The sequence below is a fragment of the Mastigoproctus giganteus genome, chromosome 4 (assembly GCF_048544385.1).
Source record: "Mastigoproctus giganteus isolate SK-2022 chromosome 4, ASM4854438v1, whole genome shotgun sequence".
In the NCBI taxonomy this organism is placed as follows: Eukaryota; Metazoa; Arthropoda; class Arachnida; order Uropygi; family Thelyphonidae; genus Mastigoproctus; species Mastigoproctus giganteus.
In genome coordinates this window covers 36,162,566-36,183,480 of record NC_143578.1, presented here as the reverse complement: position 1 = coordinate 36,183,480, position 20,915 = coordinate 36,162,566, and the positions used below count along the sequence as shown (strand labels likewise).

The window sequence follows — 20,915 nt, the reverse complement described above, 5'->3', positions numbered from 1 at the left end:
CTTCCCCGGGGCTTTCCGATTCTTCATTTTCTTCAATGCATGTTCTTCCTCATCAGGAAAAATATCGGGTACGTCATATGTGTTGCTACTTTGCAATCCATCTTCCCCACTGCTGGTATCATTCCCTCGCTCCTTGTATAATTCTCTATAGTAGTCTTCTGCTATTTGAATTATGCCTTCTCTGCTGTTTATAAGTGCACCATTGCTATTCTTCAGTTTCAGTATCATTTGTCTTTCTGTATTACTGCTCATGGCTGCTAATTTAAATCCTTTGTTTTCCCTTAATGCTTGTTCTACTTTTCTTGTGTTAAATCTTCTTATGTTCTCTCTGAGTCTCTTTCTAATAGCTTTGCATAACTCAGTATACTCAATTTTCTCCCTGTCAGTGTTTTTCTTGCTCTTCATTTGTCATCTTCGGTTCATCATGACAAGTGTTTCTTGACTAATTTTTTCTTCTTTGGATTTCTGTTTCCCTATAGGTTTCTTGGGATTTATCACTTTCAGAAAGTTGTAATATTCCTCGTCGATATCTTGGTCCTGAGCAGTCTGCAGAAGCTCAAACTTGTTCTTAAGTTCCAGTACATACTGCTTTTTCTCCTCCTCTGTTATCTCAAAGACCTTCGTATTATTTACTCGAGTCAGTTTTTTCCTTTCCTTTCCTACATCTATATCAAGTGTACATCTTACTATTCTGTGATCACTTCCAACATTTACCTTATTCAGGACTGTAACATCATTCACAATATATCTTCTGTTAGTGAGGATGAAGTTGATTTCATTAGTTGTTAATCCATTTGGACTCTTCCATGTCCACTTTCTGTTCACCATTTTCTTGAAAAAAAGTGTTCATTACTGACAGTCCTTGAGATTCTGCAAATTCCAGAAGTCTTCTCACCTCTTTTATTTCTTTCACCAATTCCAAAATTTCCTATAGTTCCTCTTTCTGCGCTGTTTTGCCTTTTTCCAACCTTAGGATTGAAGTCCCCCATAATAATAGTGTAGTGAGTTTTCTGCTCATCTAGAAGACTCTCAATTTCGGTGTACATTTCTCCAACCTATTCATCATCGTAGCTCGATGTTGGTGCATAAATCATTATAATTTTTTGGTTGTACATCTTAGAAATCTTGAGTAATAGTCTTGACACCCTTGGTGATGTACTTTTGAATTCCAAAATGTTGTTTTTAAAATCTTTATGGACCAGAAACCCAACTCCACCTTCACTCCTTTCACTGTTTCCATTGGTGTACAGCAGATTTCCACTTGATAAACTTATAAGTGATTCATTTCTTCTTCTTGTTTCAGCCAAACCGATGATATTCCAATTCACATTTTCTAATTCCTTTTCCAGCTCTAATATCCTGTCTTCACTGATGAGTGATCGTACGTTATAACAGGCCAAGTTCAGTTTCCGTGCATGGCAGCCTGGTCGTACCCGGCTTTACTTAACAAGTACAGGTCAATGTTGAAAAAAATTTGCAAGTTAGGGTTAAATTTGAAAGTGTCTACAATTCTGCCCAGACACAATAGGAGGGAGTATACGATGAGAGCCTTGTCACTCAATTCGGCCCTGGAGAGATTGTGCAAGGCTCAAGGGTTAGAAATTTTTTCAGTGTGGTCTGTGCTTGCTAACAGAAGAGATTGTTTCTACAGGGATGGGATACACTTAAATAGAAAGGATGCAAGAATATTTTCTGATGCTATCGAGGCAGTGGTTAAAATAAATTTTATTAAAATAAAAATGATATATGCATAAGATAAAACAGAAATAAAATATGATAAAAGCATTAAAATACAACAAGATAAGAGAGTTAAAATATATATAATAAAAGCGTTAAAATACATAGATAGCAGCTTTCGAAGCGGAGTGCCTCTTCATCAGCTAGTGATCAAAAGGCATCGTCACATCGAAGAAACTTCGATGATATAATGCAAACCGACGCACAAGGCCTGTTTTCTAAGGTGCATGTATACTTGCATGTACACCATTGCTAGAAGTATAGTAAATCTTCTTTCGTCTTCTCAACCTCCAACCCATGCACGGTACTAAATACTAAATCCCAAACATGAGAGGTTCTAATACCTCTCGTGTTTGGGATTTAAAAAAAAATAATAATAATAATAAATAAATTTGAGGTTCTTGTCAAGACATCAAAGGCAGATATTGTTGGGATATTAGAGACATGGTGTAACACAGATATAAGTAGTGCAGAATTGGAATTTAGGGAGTACAATGTATACAGAAAGGATAGACAAGGTAGGAAGGGAGAAGGGGTTATGCTGTTAGTTAAGAAACAAATAAAATCTAAGGAAGTGCATCCAGTTGACATGGCTGGACAGTGCAATGTTGAGTCAGTTTGGTGTGACATAAACACTGGGAGAGAAAAAATGAGAGTAGGAATGTGTTGTAGACCTAATGACTCTGATGAGTACAACAAACAATTGCACAGAGAAATAAGAGTAGGGCCAGTAAATCAGAATGTCTTGTAATGTGGGATTTTAACTTTCCAGATATTGACTGGAACTTGTGGGTTGGTCACTCACATGCTAGAAAGAATATTGTAGGTTTATTGGAGGATTGTTTTCTAAAGCAACATGTTCGAGGGGCAATCAGAGGGAGTAATACCCTTGATCTGATTATCAGCAGTGATTATTCATGCATTACAAATTTGCAGATTAAGGAACCACTAGGTGACAGCGATCACAGAGTATTGATGTGGAATTTACTTAAAGATGTAACTACCATCAAGAGTAAAGGGAAGGTTTTTGCTTTTGTAACGGTGACTACAGTGCTCTCAGACAGTTTTTAGATTCTATAGAGTGGGATCAACTGAGGACGTTAAAAACAGTGAATTAAAAATAGGAAGCCCTCAAGGAATTAATCTTGGAAGCTACTAGGATTTTCACACCAACTAAGAAATACTGTTCTAGATTTAGACCTAAATGGATGTCAGACGAACTAATGTGGCTCATGGCAGAGAAGAAAAACTCCTTGGGATGCATATAAATTATCAGGAGACACAGAAAGTTATTGTAGAAATAAGCTGGTCTGTAATCAAGTCAGAGAGGATGTTAGGCAAGTGAAGGTAGATTATGAGAAACCTTTGGTAAAGCATACAAAGAAAAACAACAAAGACTTCTTTACTTATCTAAATTCTAGAAGAAAGGGAATGAATCAGATTAGTCCACTTTATATTGGTGGTTCAACTGTTGATGATCCTGTTCAGATAGCTGACAAACTGAATGAGTATTTTGCATCTACATTCACAAATAAAGAGTTATTCAATGAGGGGAGTGCCAGAAGTTTATCAAACTCTAATAGGGAGCTAAGTGATTTTGTAATAACTGAGAGCAAAGTGGAGGAGAAATTGTTGAAGTTAAACAAAAAAAAAGGCACCTGGGGTGGATGGAATATATCCAGTTATACTGAAGGAGGCAGTGATGGAAGTAAGCAAACCATTAGCCATAATCATAAGAGCATCCGGCACCTCCATAGCCAGGTGGAAAGGAGCAGCAGTGCGTAGCACACGCTTCTTGATTAGACCGGGATTCGAGCCCGTCATCACCAAATATGGAGGATGCGGAAAGGTCACGGAATGACCACCGCATATCCCGGAGCAATATGGACTTAGTTGCTAATGTTCCTAAAAATCAAATAACAACAACAGCAATAAGAGCATCCTTATGTTCAGGGGAGTTCCCCATGGACTGGAGATGTGCAAATGTATCCCCAATTCACAAAATGGATTCAAAAGTGACACAAATAATTATATATCTGTTAGTTTGACTTCTGTTCTGGGGAAAATAATGGAGTCACTGGTTAAAAAAGTGTTGCAGGATCACCTAGATAAGACTGCAGTAATAGTTCAGACACAGCATGGATTTGTTAAGGGGAGGTATTGTCTAACCAATTTTATTGGATAATATGATGTGATCACACAGGAACTGAAAGCAAAAAATAATTTTGATATCATATACTTGGATTTCAGGAAAGGTTTTGATACTGTTGCACATGGAATATTACCACTCTCTGCTGTCTTCCACTCAGCTGTCCCTTTATCCATTGTGACAATGGATAAAGGGACAGCTTTATCCATTGGACAGCTGAGTGGAAGACAGCAGAGAGTGGTAATAAATGGACACTGATCTATGTGGACTAATGTTATTAGTGGAGTCCCCCAGGGTTTGATGCTGAGCCCACTGTTGTTTTGTGTATTTATCAATGATATCGATGAAGGTACATCAGGTTTAATGTCCAAGTTTGCATATGATACAAAGGTTGGTAGGGTTGTTAATAACAGTAAAGACAGTATGCTACTGCAACAGGATCTAGAAAAGTTAGGCAGATAGGCTGAGAAGTGGAAACTGAAGTTTAACATTGACAAATGAAAAGTACTGCATATGGGAAGCAGTAACCCCAGAGTAACGTATCAATTGTGTGGTACTAGACTGACAGTGGTAGAGAATGAAAAGGACCTGGAGGTAATTGTGCAGTCAGATATGAAATTCTCTGAACAGTGTAGACAGGCTGCAAGAGTAGCTCATGGTGTCTTGTCAATGATATACAGGAATTTTGCTAGCAGAGATAAGGAGGTGATTATCCCTTTGTATAAGGAAATGGTCAGGCCAAACCTTGAGTACTGTGTACAGGTCTGGAGGCCTCATTTTAGGAAGAATTGAGAGTTGCTAGAATGAGTATAGAGGAGGGAAACAAGATTGGTGAGAGGAACAAAGGGGGGGTGCTCTTACCAAGAGATGCTTAAGTTCTGCAAGTTGCAGCATCTGGAGACTAGGCACCTCAAGGTGATCTGATTGAGATGTATAAGGCCTTGAATGGTTTGAGCAGGCTCAATGCAGGTGGTATTCTTCTGCTTGTTCAGATTATGAACCTGAGGGGGGCATCGATTCACATTGAGGAAAGACAATTGTAGAATAGATGTGCATAAGTTTGCCTTTAGCCAGTGGGTAGTTGATTGCAGGAATAGACTTCCATCTGTTGTTGTGGAAGTTGATAGCTTAAATAAATTTAAGGCTGAAGTGTTGTTGTTGTTATTTGGTTTTTAGGAGCATTAGCAACTAAGGCCATATTGCTCCGGGATATGCGGTGGTCATTCCCTTGACCTTTCCGCATCCTCCGTATTTGGTGGTGGCGGGCTCGAACCCCGGTCTAATCAAGAAGCGTGTGCTACCCAGTGCTGCTGCTCCTTCCCACCTGGCTATGGAGGCAACATTAAAGCTGAACTAGACAAACATTTGGAGTGACTGGATGGGAGAAATGGGAAGGGTGTTTTTTTTTTTTTTTTTTTGCTGATGCTGTATAAGCGTGCTTTCTTCCATTATATGCCTCAAGTAATGCTAACACTAATATAATTCCTACAAGAGCATCTCCCCTCTGTTTCAAGCTGTCATAATGGCCCATAACAATGCTGAGTTGGCACCAAATATCCTCACTCTTTATCGAGAGCGCACACACACATATGGCAATATCATGTCTCATTCCTGATAGCTCTGAAAACATCAAACAAGCTGTTCATCTCATAGGGCCATGATAAGTAGGACAACTACCCCCCTCAATTCTCCCACCAGCTTGAGCCACTTGCTTTGCTGCTCTTGTTTGAGGCATGATTTTCATTCAAATGCAATATAATTAAAAATAGTACACTAAACAAATACATCTAATACAGTAATAACACAATGCACTGGTTATGCCATGAAGTTTGAGTTTAATTATATATAATTAAAATTCAAATGTTCTTATCAATAAACCAGTTATGCAGTAATAATATTATCACAATAACAAGTTTGTGTTATTTGCATTAGGCTATACTGTTTTACTTGAAAGTTAATTATAATATATAACAAAATTACCTAAGTGATTTGAACTTTAGAGCTACCTATTCACCACAATTAAAAAATTTTAATTCCCATACCACTCACTCTATAACTATGATAATAGCAGCAAGATTCGAATGATACAAAGGTTCTATGTATATTAAGTAGTAACCTAAAAAATCTCTAGCTAAATTAAAAAATAAAATAACAAGTGTGATTAGGACACTACTTATAAAGTATGATTTAATATTAAAATTAGGTCAACAAAACAGCAAAATTCTTCAAAAACCATTTCTTGGAGCTGAAAATTCTTTGACTAGCACATGGTAATGTAGGACCATCTAGACAGGAGTGCAGTTATATTTCAGACACAACATGGGTTTGTGAAGGGAAAATCTTCTATAATCAATTTTGATTGAATGCTATAATGCAATCAACAAAGGAACTGGATGCGAAAAATAATTTTTGATATTATATATTCGGATTTCAGTAAAGCCTTTCATACTGTTACACATAAAAGACTGCTGTACAAACCGCAGCAGTATGACATTAAGGACAAATTACTGCTGTGGATAAAGGGATGGTTGAGTGGTAGAAGATAAGGAGTGGTTATAAATGGACACTGCTCTTCACGGACCAATGTTATTAGAGAGTCCCCAGGGTTCGGTGTTGGGCCCATTGTTGTTTTCTATATATATATATCAATGATACTGATGAAGGCATAACAGTGTCCAAGTATGCAGTGATATAAAGGTTGGCAGGGTGGTTAATAACAGTAAGCTGTTACAACAACAAGATCTAGAAAAATTAGGCAGATGGGGTGAGAAATGGCAATTGAAGTTAACATTGACAAGTGCAAAGTACTGCATATGGGTAGCCAATAACCCCAAAATGTACCAACTAGGTGGTAATGCATTTGGGATCATGGAAAATAAAAAAGACCTGAGGATAATTGTGCAGTCAGATATTAAGTTCTCTGAGCAGTGCAGAGAGGCTGCTGGAGCAGCTCATGCGGTAGCATTATCATTGTATTTCTGTATATCATTGACAAAATGAGCTGCTGGGAAATTTTGCTAGTAGCTGATTATTATATTGTATAAGGCAATGGACAAGTCACACCTTGAGGTCTGGAGGCCTCATTTTAGGAAGGGTGTAGAGCTGCTAGAACAGGTACAGAGAAGGGCAACGAGATTGGTGAGGGAAACAAAAGGGTGCTCTTACCATGAAAGGCTTCAGTTTTGCAAATTGCAGTATCTGGATACTAGGCACCTGTGACGGGATCTGATTATAAAACAAATGGATTGAGTGCTGATTATAATACAAATGGATTGAGTAAGCTCAATGCTGATGGGATTCTTCCTCTTGCTCAGAATATGCACACGAGGGGGGCATAAATTCAAATTGAGGAAAGATGGTTGCAGAACAGATGTGCAGAAGTTCACCTTTAGCCAGTGTGAGGTTTATTGCTCGAAGTAGATAGCTTAAATAAATTTAATGAAAAACTAGAAAAACTAATTGAGGGAATGAATAGGTGAAATGGTAAGTTCCCCGGATTTGGGATAAAATTGCATTCCATGTTTCCCCCTAGAAAGACTAAACTCAAAACCTTTTCTTATTTAACTATCAATCTCTAGATAGATTTTTTCCCCTTATCCTTTTTTTTTTTTGCTACTTCAACACACATTCTACTGATCCCATTTTCACAGAAACAATATTGTTAAATTTATTCTTTCATAATTTTTATTTCTGTTTTTTCCCTTAGTAAGTATTTATCTGAGTTATCTACCATTACCAATGTTTAACTGAAATGTGTATTGCGTGAGTTATCAAGTTAATTCTTGATCACCCACATGATTCCGTTTTCTTACTTTGTAAACCTCTCTGGCCTCATGCCATTCAGGTTGAAGCTGCTCAATTATTATTATACTTTGTAATTGCATACAGCCATTAAAACTGATATTTATTACACCATAGGTTATTTATGTGAAAGAGAAGAAACATCGGTTAAAATGGAAACTAATATGCAGGTAAATGCTGATTATAATACAAAAAAGAAACTAGCAAAAAGATGATAAAATATGTTGTTTTCATGGCATTTGTCTACTGTTTAGGGAACATTAAACCAAAACTTTGGTAAGGTGTCCGAGATAAAATTAAAAGACTCTCAAGAAAGCAGAAAACTTATTTTGAATTAGCCTGAGCTGGCATGAGTTGTGAAAATGGAAACATTAAATCAATAAGAAACTCTGTGAAAAGGGATACCGGCAAAAAAGTTCCTTGTTTTCAAATAGTGAAATATTCAATTTCAAATATTTTAATATTCAATTACAAATATTTATATGCATATATACCAGTTTTTAGATAATATCTTAAATATTATTATTATTATTTTTTTTTTTTTTTTTAGGATATGCATGAATACCAGTTTTTAGATAATATCTTAAATATTATTATTTTTTTTTTTTTTTTTTTTAGGATTAAAAAGGTAATGCTACTGAAACAAATAAATTTGAAAATGAAATGGCTTCAGGAAATTTTCCTGATGGTATGGAGTTGAGGGGGGGGGGGGGGGGAGAAGAGATCATTTATGGTTTGAGAAGACACACTCCAACATGAAGTAGTCTGCTTATTTTGGAATGAGCAGCAGCCTGGAAAACAAGATGCAGGATATTTCAGAGACTGCTGGGAGTCATTGCAGTAAAGGTAAACACATGGGTTGTGTTAGGGTAGCTAAGAATAGGAACAGGTGCATGTATACTTGCATGTACACCAATGGTAGGAGTTCGGTAAATAAATTTGATGAATTTGAGGTACTGCTCAAAACATCAAAGGCAGATATTGTTGGAATATCAGAGACGTGGTATCACACAGATATAAGGAATGCAGAACTAGAATTTGGGGAGTACAATGTGTACAGAAAGGATAGGCAGGATAGGAAGGGAGGAGGGGTTATGCTATTAGTTAAGAAACACATAAAATCCAAGGAAGTGAAGCCAGTCGACATTGCTGGACAGTGCAGTGTCGAGTCAGTTTGGTGTGACATAAGCACTGGGAGATCAAAATTGAGAGTAGGAGTGTGCTATAGGCCTAATGACTCTGATGAGTATAATAAGAAACTGTACAGGGAAATAGAGTGGGCCAGTAAATCAGAGAGTCTTATAATGGGGGATTTTAATTTCCCAGATATTGACTGGAATTTGTGGGTTGGTCACTCACACACTAGCAAGGCTTTTGTGGATTTATTGGATGATTGTTTTCTACATCAGCATGTTTGGGAGGCAACTAGAGGGAGTAATACTCTTGATCTGATTATCAGTAGTGATTCTTCATGCATTAAGAATCTGCAGATCACAGTGTGCTGAAGTGGGATTTACTCAAAGAGGTAACTACCATAAGGGGTAAAGGGAAGGGTTTTTGCATTCGTAAAGGGGACTACGAGGGTCTGAGACAGTATTTAAATTCTATACAGTGGGACCAACTGATGATGTTACCAACAGCAAATTCAAAATGGGAAGCATTCAAAGAACTTATCTTGGAAGCTACTAGGATTTACATACCAACTAAGAAATATTGTTCAAGGTTTAGGCCTAAATGGATGTCAGATGAACTAATGAGACATATGGCAGAGAAGAAAAATGCATGGGATACATATAAATTAATGGGTGACATGGAAGCTTATGATAGATATAAGTTGGTCTGTAACCAAGTCACAAAGGAGATTAGACAGGCAAAGGCAGATTATGAGAAATCCTTGTCAAAGGATGCAAAGAAAAACAGAAAAGAGTTCTTTACCTATGTAAATTCTAGAAAGAAGGGGATGAATCAGATTGGTCCACTGGATATTGATGGTTCAACACTTCAGGATCCTGCTCAGGTGGCTAACAAACTAAATGAGTATTTTGCATCTACATTCACACAAGAGGAGTTATTCAGGAAGGGGAATGCCAGAAGTGAAGTATACAAAGGGTACTAGGAAAGTTTTGCAATATGACGCAACAATGAATCACAGGAAGCTGCTTGTTGCTGCATGTTGAGACATGTTCATACGTGCATAGTAGCCGCCACGCCAAGTTGATGGGCTCAGTTATTCATTAGTAGTGAGGGTGTAAAGTGCTTGCGATGGCATCGTGGTCACGAAATGAGATAAGGACAGTTTTGCGGTATAATTTCGTGCGTGGTTTAACCATAGACCAGTGCTTAGAAGAAATGACTCTTGCACTAGATGATGATTGTCCACATCGTATAACGATATTCAGGTGGTATAGAGAATTCCAAGGGAGAAATTTCACTCTGGAGGATTCTGAGAGGCCGGGAAGGCCACGAACGTCAGTTACGGAGGAAAACGTTACTGCTGTGAGGAAAATGCTTGACGAAAACAGGTGAGTGACCTACCAACAGATAGAGGATACTTTGGGCCTAAATGCACCAGCAATTCGTTCGATTCTGCAAGATCATTTGCACGTGAAGAAACTTTGTTCTCTCTGGGTGCCGCATCAACTGACTTAAGAGCAGATGACACGACGTGTGACTTGGTGCCGGGAGATGTTAAAAAAGTTTGATAAGGGACAATCTCGGTATGTGAACAACATCGTGACAGGTGACGAGACTTGGTTGTACTATTACGATCTGCCGACCAAGGCTCAAAACAAAGTTTGGGTCTTTGATGATGACGACACACCCGTAATTGTCAAAAATTCCCGATCTGTAAAGAAGAAAATGATAGCTGTATTTTTCAAATCGAGTGGAATTGTGGAACGTGTCGTTTTGGACACGCAGAAGACAGTCACAGCTACGTGGTATACTGAACAATGCCTGCCTAAAGTCATTGGATCTATGAAGAACCTGCGACCAAAGTCAAGAATGGACACCTGGTACCTCCATCACAAAAATGCTCCAGCTCACCGCGCCAAAGCCTGCACCGAATATTTGACCACGACAGGACTGAAACTTCTCGAGCACCCTCCCTACAGTCCAGACCTTGCTCCCTGCAACTTTGCACTGTTCCCGCATGTGAAAATGAAGCTAAAAGGGAGGCGATTTTCCAGTGATGAGGACCTTCTACGGGCTTGGGACAATGAGTGTGCTTTACTCCCTAGTGAAACTTGGCAGAACTGGTTTAAAGATTGGTTTCGGAGGATGGAGAGGTGTATTGAATGTAGAGGAAATTACTTTAAAAAAATTAAATAAACAAAGCTGTATTGCAAAACTTTCCTAGTACCCTTTGTACTCTGGCAGTGAGCTAGATGATTTTGTAATAATCGAGGGTAAAGTGGAGGAGAAATTGTTGAAGATAAACACAAATAAGTCACCTGGGGTGGATGAGATCTATCCAGTTATATTAAAGGAGGCAGCAAAGGAAGTACGCAAACCCTTAGCCATAATTATGAGAGCTTCTTTGGACTCAGGGGAGGTACCCATAGACAGGTTTGGTTTGGATTTTATTGGCGCATTAGCAACTAAGGCCCATAGACGGGAGATGTGCAAATGTGACCCCAATTCACAAAGGAGGATCAAAGGCTAACACAAGTAATTATAGACTTGTGAGTTTAACTTCTGTTCCAGGAAAATTAATGCAGGCACTGGTTAAAGAAGCACTGCAGGACCATCTAGACAAGACTTCAGTTATAGCTCGGACACAGCATGGTTTTGTTAAGGGAAAGTCTTGCCTGACAAATTTGATGGATACTATGATGCAGTCACAAAAGAACTGGATGCAGGGAATAACTTTGATATTATATATTTGGATCTTAGAAAGGCTTTTGATACTGTTGCACATGGAAGACTACTGCACAAATTAAAGCAGTGTGGCACTGGAGGCAAACTGCTGCTATGGATAAAGGGATGGTTGAGGGGGAGAAGACAGAGAGTGGTAATCAATGGACACTGCTCATCGTGGACTAATGTTATTAGTGTCCCTCAGGATTCAGTGTTGGGTCCATTATTGTTTTCTGTATTTATAAATGATATTGACGATGGTATATCAAGCTTAATGTCCAAGTTTGCAGACGATACAAAGGTTGGCAGGGTTGTTAAGGACACTACTAACACTATGCTGCTGCAACAGGATCTGGAAAGGTTGAGCAGATGGGCTGAGAGGTGGCAAATGAAGTTTAACATTGACAAATGTAAAGTACTACATATGGGAAACAGCAACCCAGAGCAACGTATCAACTCTGTAGTACTACACTGACAGTGGTAGAGAATGAAAACGATCTGGGGGTAATTGTGCAGGCAGATATGAAGTTCTCTGAGCAGTGCAGACAGGCTGCAAGAGTAGCTCATGGTGTCTTGTCAATGATATACAGGAATTTTTCTAGCAGGGATAAGGAGGTGATTATTCCCTTGTATAAGGCAATGGTCAGGCCACACCTTGAGTACTGTATACAGGTCTGGAGGCCTCATTTCAAGAAGGATGTAGAGCTGCTGGAACGAGTAAAGAGAAGGGCAACAAGATTAGTGAATGGAACAAAGGGTTGCTCTTATGAAGAAATGCTTAAGTTTTGCAAATTACAGTGTCTGGAGACTAGGCACCAGCGAGGTGATCTGATAGAGGTGTATAAAGCCTTGAATGGTTTGAGCATGCTCAATGCCGATGGGATTCTTCCTCTTGCTCAGAATAATCACCTGAGAGGGCATAAATTCAGATTGAGGAAAGACAGATGTAGGATAGATATGCGGAAATTTGCCTTTAGCCAGCGGGTAGTTGGTTGGTGGAACAGACTTCCATCCCTTGCTGTGGAAGTTGATAGCCTAAATAAATTTAAGGCTCAGCTGGACAGGTATTTCGAACAAACAGAAGGTCTGAAATGGAAGTGGTTTTTTTTTTTGCTGATGCTGCGTAAGCTTGCTTTCTTGCATCATATGCCTCTACTAATGTTAATGCTAGTCTTCTCCAGGAAATTTACACATTCTGTTAAGTCTGAAAACATCCAGATCTTTTTTGTTGAAGTGTCGCTTATAGTGTTCTTTGAAAAAACATCTGTAGTACAGAGAAAGGTTAGTGATGTGGCTTCCAACTTCACTTCACACTGAAAGTCTGAAGTTGTGATCAACAATCGACAGTGGCTTCTAACATACTGTTTCTGCACAGGCAGACCTTGGCTGCCATGCTCTCCTGATGTAACCCATTGGATGTTTATGCGTGAAGTCACATGAAACAAATTGTTTATGAAACAGAGGCTAACAACCTAGATGACTTGTTGAATTGCATCTATGAAGCTGCCACTGCTATTAAAAACAACACGTGCTACTCACACGTGTGCAGGATTCCTTCTCGTGCCATGCTGATGCCTGTCTCCCATCACACAGCACTTATTTCAAACATCTTTTGTGATATTTCTTTTGATCACGCTTCAGTTTGATTGTAGTATTAATTTTCCTCTCAGTTTTATACTGGCTTATTTGATTTCATTTAAACTAAATTTCTTTTTATGGGTTTTAGAAGTAAAATTTATAGGCTTTAAATCTGATAAGGGGCATTTCTACTAGTTCAATGTAAAGTATTTCTGATGTTACAGCCCGTTAGGGACTACTGCCCTTTGATGGTCAGTTATGCAACTGTGTCCTGTGAAAATAATGAAATAATAAAAACAACAGAGAAAAGTTGCATTATTGGATAATGAACTATATTAAACTTTTATAAACCTTCTCACACTACATTCTAATGAAACAATTGATACAACTACTTAATACTATGTTTTAATTAATTGTAACATTAGCTGCATTCTTCGTGCCTTCAGAAAAGTGCTGTGCTGCAATCACAGAAAAATGCAATAATTAATCAAACATCTCATACAGAATGCTCACATATTACTATTCTAGTAATACATGCATTAATTTAAACTAGAAAGCCATAATGAAACTACAGAAAAAAATCATCACACTATCAAAAAAAGGCTACTAGCACAATATTCTAATTGATGCAGCATACTTTCTCACATAAAGTTGATTAATTTTAGTGTAAAACTAAATTGTATGCCTTAATTGTTCACTATCTTTACAGTGATTTAATTTCATTTTTTGTAAGATGATATTTAAAAAAGTGTGTGTTCTTTAAGTAAAACATATAAAATGTTTTATACATTTTTTTTGTCTTATATGTTACACTGCACTGTAAAAAGATTACAGAAAATCATTACAGGTGTTTAGATATTTGAATCAACACTGCAAATCCACTCCCTTAGCCAAGAGTTCAGTACTTCACTTTGAAATACTCGTTACATTTAAACTTGACAATATTCTATGAAAATTAACATATTTTGTTCTCTATGGAAACAGAAAAAGATCCATTCTGTGTGGAGGTGGTTGAATGTATCTGCCCCCCCCCCCCCCCCACACACACACACAATGAAATCTAGTCGATGTATCTTTCATAATCAAGCAAAGTAGTATCCAAGACAACAGTTCTATATAGTGTGTACACCAAAATAATACCACATTTTCGTGTGCTAAAAAAAAAAAAAAAAAAAAACTCCACTTAATCATTCTAACACTTTTCTAATTTTTTTAAAGATACTTTTAAAAGTACTTGTCATACAAACTTTTATCGTATCCAAAATGATGCAGGAGAAATACACAATTATAAAAGGACACTTTATAATGCAGGTCAATTCAGCAAATGGTGTTCTCAGTGCAAATTTGTCATCCACAAAGTAAAGGAATAAGTAAAGTCAGGTCCAGTCACCTGATTCCTTTATTTCTTTATGCTTATAAAGCATAACACTTTCATCACAGTGAATACTCTTCCTTTTGAAAATATGATAATTTGCACTAGCATAAAAAACAAACCATACCAAAATGACTGCCTAAGATGAATTATGCAGATTTTAATGGCATTGAATGAGGTAAAACATGCATAACACTTGAGTTTATTTCCTTGGTTGAACTGATTTAATTACCATGCTAAACCATAAGATACTATTAATTTTTTTTCTGTGGGTAAGGAAAAATGGAAATTACTTTATGGTAATGTGACTGCTTATTGTGCAACATTAATTTATGAACACCTTTCCACTGTGTTTTGAAACTTCCTCCTCCTTCTATAGGTACTTCCCCCCCCCCAAACTAAACATTTCATTAAAGGGAGATGATTTTCCAGTAAAGCAAAAGTCATGGCAGTTACAGCAAAGGAACTTTCAAAAAAGGACTTTGAAGAAGTGTTTTGTAATTATATAGCCAGCTGTGACATTTTTTGATTCTAGCTTATGTTTAAATATATGATTCTTTTCTAACTTGATTCTTGATTGTTTGTTATTCTGTTTTCAGGAGCATTAGCAACTAAGGCCATGTTGCTCGAGGGATATGCGGTGGTCATTCCCTAACCTTTCCGCATCCTCCGTATTTGGGGGTCACAGGCTTGAACCCCAGTCTAATCAAGAAGCGTGTGCTACGCACTGCTGCTCCTGCCCACATGGCTACGAAGGCATCTTTGATTCTTGATGATTATCTGAAACTACAATATTAGCCTATCACATCACAAACATAACATCTCTATAAATAGAGCAATTAGTCTATAGAACTGTACAAAAAAAAAATAAAAATAATAAAAATTAAGCCATAAAATGTAATTTCATTAAAATTCTATTGAAAAAATTAAAATAGGCAAAGTCAATAAAAACAAGTCGATATATGTTAACTGAGTGTGAATATAATTGAATATACTACTCTATCTCATGTTAAGACTACAATGTTTACTCATATGAGTAAGGTCTGCTTACAAGCAAATACAAAAAATAATAAAATAGTCCTAAATTTACTGACATATGGTACTGTTTCTTTATTATTACATCTGTTTCTGAATTGTATGAATGCATTTATGAATTTCGTCTCATAAGATCTTGACACTGATTTTAAGGAATCAGTGGTAATGGAAAAATATAGGATGTTCACAGGTTGTGTATTTTATAAATTTAATTGATATTTTCAAGAAGACTTAACTTATAATGCCTTCAATTGAATATTCTGAATAACAATGCCATTTGAGGAAGGTTCATTTCTTTTTATATAATCCACATAATAATTAAAAATTGACTTTAACATTCTCAATTTATGAACAGCTATTTTCCATTATTCAAATTTTATTTCTCATAACAAAATAATGTAACAATATAACTATTCACAGTATTAGTTTAATTCAACTACTTTACCAGTTAATGAGCTTTTTTTTTTAAGTGAACTTTCACATTTCATATACACATAACATTATTTAAGTTTTCAATACTGTAAAAAAATTTCGGACATTGTTTGAACAGGTGATATAATGTTAAGTAAGTTTTAGAATAACATAATGTGCATGTAATGTTACAGTAGTACTTGGTCTGATAGACTCCAATTTTCTTTTTTTGTCTGAAAAAGATTTTTCTGAATTCTACTGGTTGTGTACCGATGCTAGATGTTTTAGTAACAGATTGCAATATTTATAAAAGATAATTGTTTTTTTAAACGAAAAATTTTTGTTTTAAGAATGTTGTATTTTTTTACACTTATTTCCACCAAAACAAAATGTTTCCTATTTCTGCTGGGCTGGAGGAAAAAGGAAAAAAACTGATAAAATATAAATACATAACTATTAGTCATTCCAATTTTAAACTTTATAAACCTGTAAAGTGCATGAAAATTCAAATATATACATGTGCATATATTAATATTTTGTCAAATAAATAAATAAATAATTTAGACAAGAAACAATTTCAATTATAATCAAACCAAGCCCCAGAAGACTCACACCTTAAAATGTTACAAATCTGTCTTCACTGGTTTCTACACCATTTGACACCTGATCAGAAATAAAACAGTGTGAAAGTTTGTGAAGAAATGGCAACACAGTTTGAGACATGGTGAGATACAGGTAACATTCAGAGCTCCATTGACTCAGTTCTCTCCGATTCAGGAAAGACAAGTAAAGTGCACAAGATCACCACACGCATTTATAATCTTGGTGAATTGGCACTGAACAGTGGGCCTGTAGTTGCCAATAATGCTACATAAACTGAATCATAAGTTTCAGTCAGCAGCTCCTTTTGCAATTGTAATACTGAGAAATTAGAAACAATTGAATTTATTCTAAGAATAACTACACTTGTAAAATAGCATATTAACATGCCATTTGCTTCAGCTTGAAGACCATCAAGGGAAGTCTTTTAGCGTAGTACAAGGTCTCATGTCCTTGGATACTAATCTCCCCTTTTCTACCCCACATGAACAAGTGCCAACTTCACCGAAATCATCTTCATGCCCAGAAGTGGAAATATTTGTACCCTTGAAAGTCAATGTCCATGGTAAAATGCAAAAATCTGGTAAACACAATAATAAGATTGCTGTTAGGACTGAAGCAAAACATTAACAAACTTCTAGCCCAGCACAGATGCATACATCTGCACTCCAGGATCATTCCAGAAGCAGTAAAATCACCTTGATTGGCACAAAGACTATTAAGACCAGCCTCAGAATACAAAATGCCAAGTGACTGGCAATAGAAACTCAAATATTTTCATTAGCAGTTTTGATCCAATGACAAAACTCGAACAAATAAAAGTACTGTTGAATGAACTACCCGGAAAGCCTTTTAAAATCAACACCATGCTTCCTCCTATGCCTCCCTTAGGATTCAGGTTGATGGGTCCAATTACTAACAATACCTCAATGTCAAATACTGGCCTGAAGGTCTGTTGGTAATGTCATACTATGAACACTAAATGCTCAGAACCCATTCAGTCCGAACTGCAATCTGCAACAATGCACAATGATGACAGCATAGCTCATCCGAGTTTCTTGCGACGACCGACTAACTGGTTAAAATAAATTTATTAAAATAAAAATGATATATACGTAAGATAAAAGTGTTAAAATACAATAAGATAAGTGTTAAAATATAATATAATAAAAGTGTTAAAATACATAGTAGCTTTCAAAACGAAATACCTTCATCAGCTCAACATCGGCTGATGAAGAGGCACTTCGCTTCGAAAGCTACTATGTATTTTAATGCTTTTATTATATTATATTTTAACACTTTTAACTTATTGTATTTTAACACTTTTAACTTATTGTATTTTAACACATTTATCTTATTTTATTTCTGTTTTATCTTGTGTATATATCATTTTTATTTTAATAAATTTATTTTAACCAGTTAGTCGGTCGTTGCAAGAAACTTGGATGATATGATGCAACCCGACGCACAAGGCCTGTTTTCTAATGACAGCATAGCTACCTGATTCTCTAGAGAAGAGCCTCCTAACAGAGCTAGATTAATATGCAATTTGGGATTTTGCATGTTCAAAACAAGCAAATATCTGACTGGCCAAATTCCAATTAGAATATAAAGCAAAAGGATCCATCAAATGTAACAGATCTGTTAATCAGATTTAGGATTGCCATATGTGAAGAAATTACAATTTGGAAACAAATCTCACTCTGACCCTCTGTAGCTATCAATATCTACTTTTTCCTACAAAACATCAGGGGTATCAAAAATATACTATAAGTGGCCTACCTGATCTACTTTCCAGTGCACAGCAAGAATTTGTAATTCTGACTGCGGGAGGGAGGGAGGGAGGGAGGGAGGGAGGGAGGGATGGATGGATGGATGGATGGATGGGTAGATAGATAGATAATGAATATCTCTTTACCCAGAACTGGACCCTGAAGCAGTTCGGGAAGTATACTCAGCAACTGGGGCACTGATAATATGTGATTTATTGCCTGCCAGCTGTTTCTAAGGATGGTGTTGTCAATCTGACAGGATGGCTGTCATCCGCAATTAATCATAAGCAAAAGGTCATCATCTTCAGTGACTTCAACCTTCCACTCCTCACAAAAAAAGCTCCTCAACACACTGTCATTGAACATGTCAGAAATCAGCATTTGTCATATCGACGTCCTCCCCCCCCCACATGGTGATGCAATTCTGCAACACATCTGCTCAAACTGTTCAGTAGAAGAAACTGTATCATATATGACAACTTCCTCCCATCAGATCATGATCTGATCACTGCCAGAATATCACTGTTTGCCAGTGCAAGCTGCAAACACTTTTAGGAGATATAGAGATATATTATATTTTAGGATATATAAACACTTTTAGGAGATATATATATATACAATCCTAAATACATCAACAAGGTCACTACCCTATTTCAACTATACCCATGAAAAAGTCTTGCTGAGTTGAACATCAATGAAGCTGCCTATTGGTTGTCAAGATGGATGGAATTCATTGCCATGTCTTCAATGTCCAAAATATGTATCATTAGGTCCCCATTTGAAACTGTTGTGGAATGATCTCCTGATTTTGGATTTCAAGAAGAGGCATACAGTCTACAAGACCTACAAGAAATTGATCTCATAAGACTTATATGCCAATTTTTCCAAAATGTGGAGGGATTTCCAGGAGATTAAACAAACAGCTTTTGACCATTTCATGAATGGAATGACATTGTGACATCCAAAACTACTGTGTGTAGCTAGGAAGGTAGAGAGAGAGAAGAGCAGCCACTAACTCTGAAGAGGCAATTAACCCATTCACCAGTCTTCCATCTTTAAAAACTCAGTCTGTAATCTAGTTTGTTACGCTAAAATATCTTAATAATAACCAAAGTAATCCCATTTCATTTTGATTTAAAACTTATTTTTGGAATTTTTCCTTTAAAATCCACTATTAGATCAAATACACATAAGTTACTATAACAATACAGACAAAAAAGTGATAAACACTTTTTTCTTTTGCACACACTGTAAGTTGGATGCAGTGTTTTTCTGTTTGAGATCAGTTTCTCTCAATCTATACTACAGTTGCCAACAGATAATTTTTGATATTTTGTTACTACAAGAACGAACATTGAAGATAGTGTACAATAATAAGTTTTTCAAAAAAAAAAAAAATGCTATAAGTAGTGCTCACTACTTTTCTTGTGCAAAACAAAAGTGATCTGAAGATTTCTATTTGACACTAATTGCTATATAATTTTTTTTAATGCAGCTTCCAATATAAAAAACATTTCTATGAAATTTTGTTGATTAAGTCATATACATATTAAAGAAAGATGTTATAACACAAATTTCAAAAATAATCTGCTATAAATAGTGCACATTTTTTTTCCTTTTTGAAGAAAAGTAAGATGTATGCAGTTTTCTATTTGATACCAGTTTTTGTACGAGTATAACACTATACATTTGACAGTATGTGATCTTTAAAGTTGAATTATTAGATCAAATAAACACAAAAGAAAGAGCATACAGTAACGTTTTTTTTTTTTCAAAAAACATCAATATGAGTAGTCTCACTATTTATCTTGGCAAAATGAAGATGGCTGAAGATTTATGATTTCTAATTTTTATGTTTTTAATGCAGCTTCTCTAACACAAGAATTTGTTATTAGGTCAAATATATGTATCTGACATAATCAAAGAAAGATGTTATAACAATACAGATTTTAAAAAACAATTGGTTATGAGTGGCCCACAATATTTTTTTACTTTTTTGTGTGAGGTAGGATGAACACTAATTTTTTTTATTTTACATGAATTTTGGCACTTTAATCCCTATTGCCAGAAGATAATTTTCTAATAAATGAAACAGATAACTAGAAAAACTGCTATAACAATATCTTTTGAAAAAAAAATAATAATAAATAAAAAATAATTTTTTTTAAGAATAGTGTGCACTCTCTCTTTTTTGTACACAACATTGTGTTCAAAATTTTTTCTCAAAACATAAATCTAAGAAAGTATTTTTTTTTTTAATTTGCTTTTCTTAAAAAAAAAAAAAAAACTGGTATGCCATTTGTTTCTTCTTTGCAACAACAGTAATGCTTTGTATTTCAGAGGAATCACATTTGTCATCCTCAGATAATTTGATTTAATACCTCTTTACCTTTGCAAAAAAAAACAAAAAAACTGGCAAACCCAAAACAAAAAGCAACACGATAATGAACTTGCAACATTGGAAAAATTGGAAGAGCTTACACTGTACAGTAAATCAAACAAATATGTAATGCTTTTTTTAGTAAAAACTTTTAGTAAAATTACCAGTGTAGACCCCTTTTCTTCCAACTGACGGTGCAGTTCAGCCACAACATAATGTGAC

The 20,915-nt window shown here is 36.1% G+C and overlaps 1 protein-coding gene across 4 annotated transcripts in view; it reads right to left on the bottom strand.

Annotated features, from left to right (window-relative positions):
* The window catches only part of Atg17 (autophagy-related 17), a 648,565-nt gene that overhangs the window by 394,276 nt on the left and 233,374 nt on the right, over positions 1 to 20,915 (bottom strand). The gene's annotated exons all lie outside the window — the stretch shown is intronic.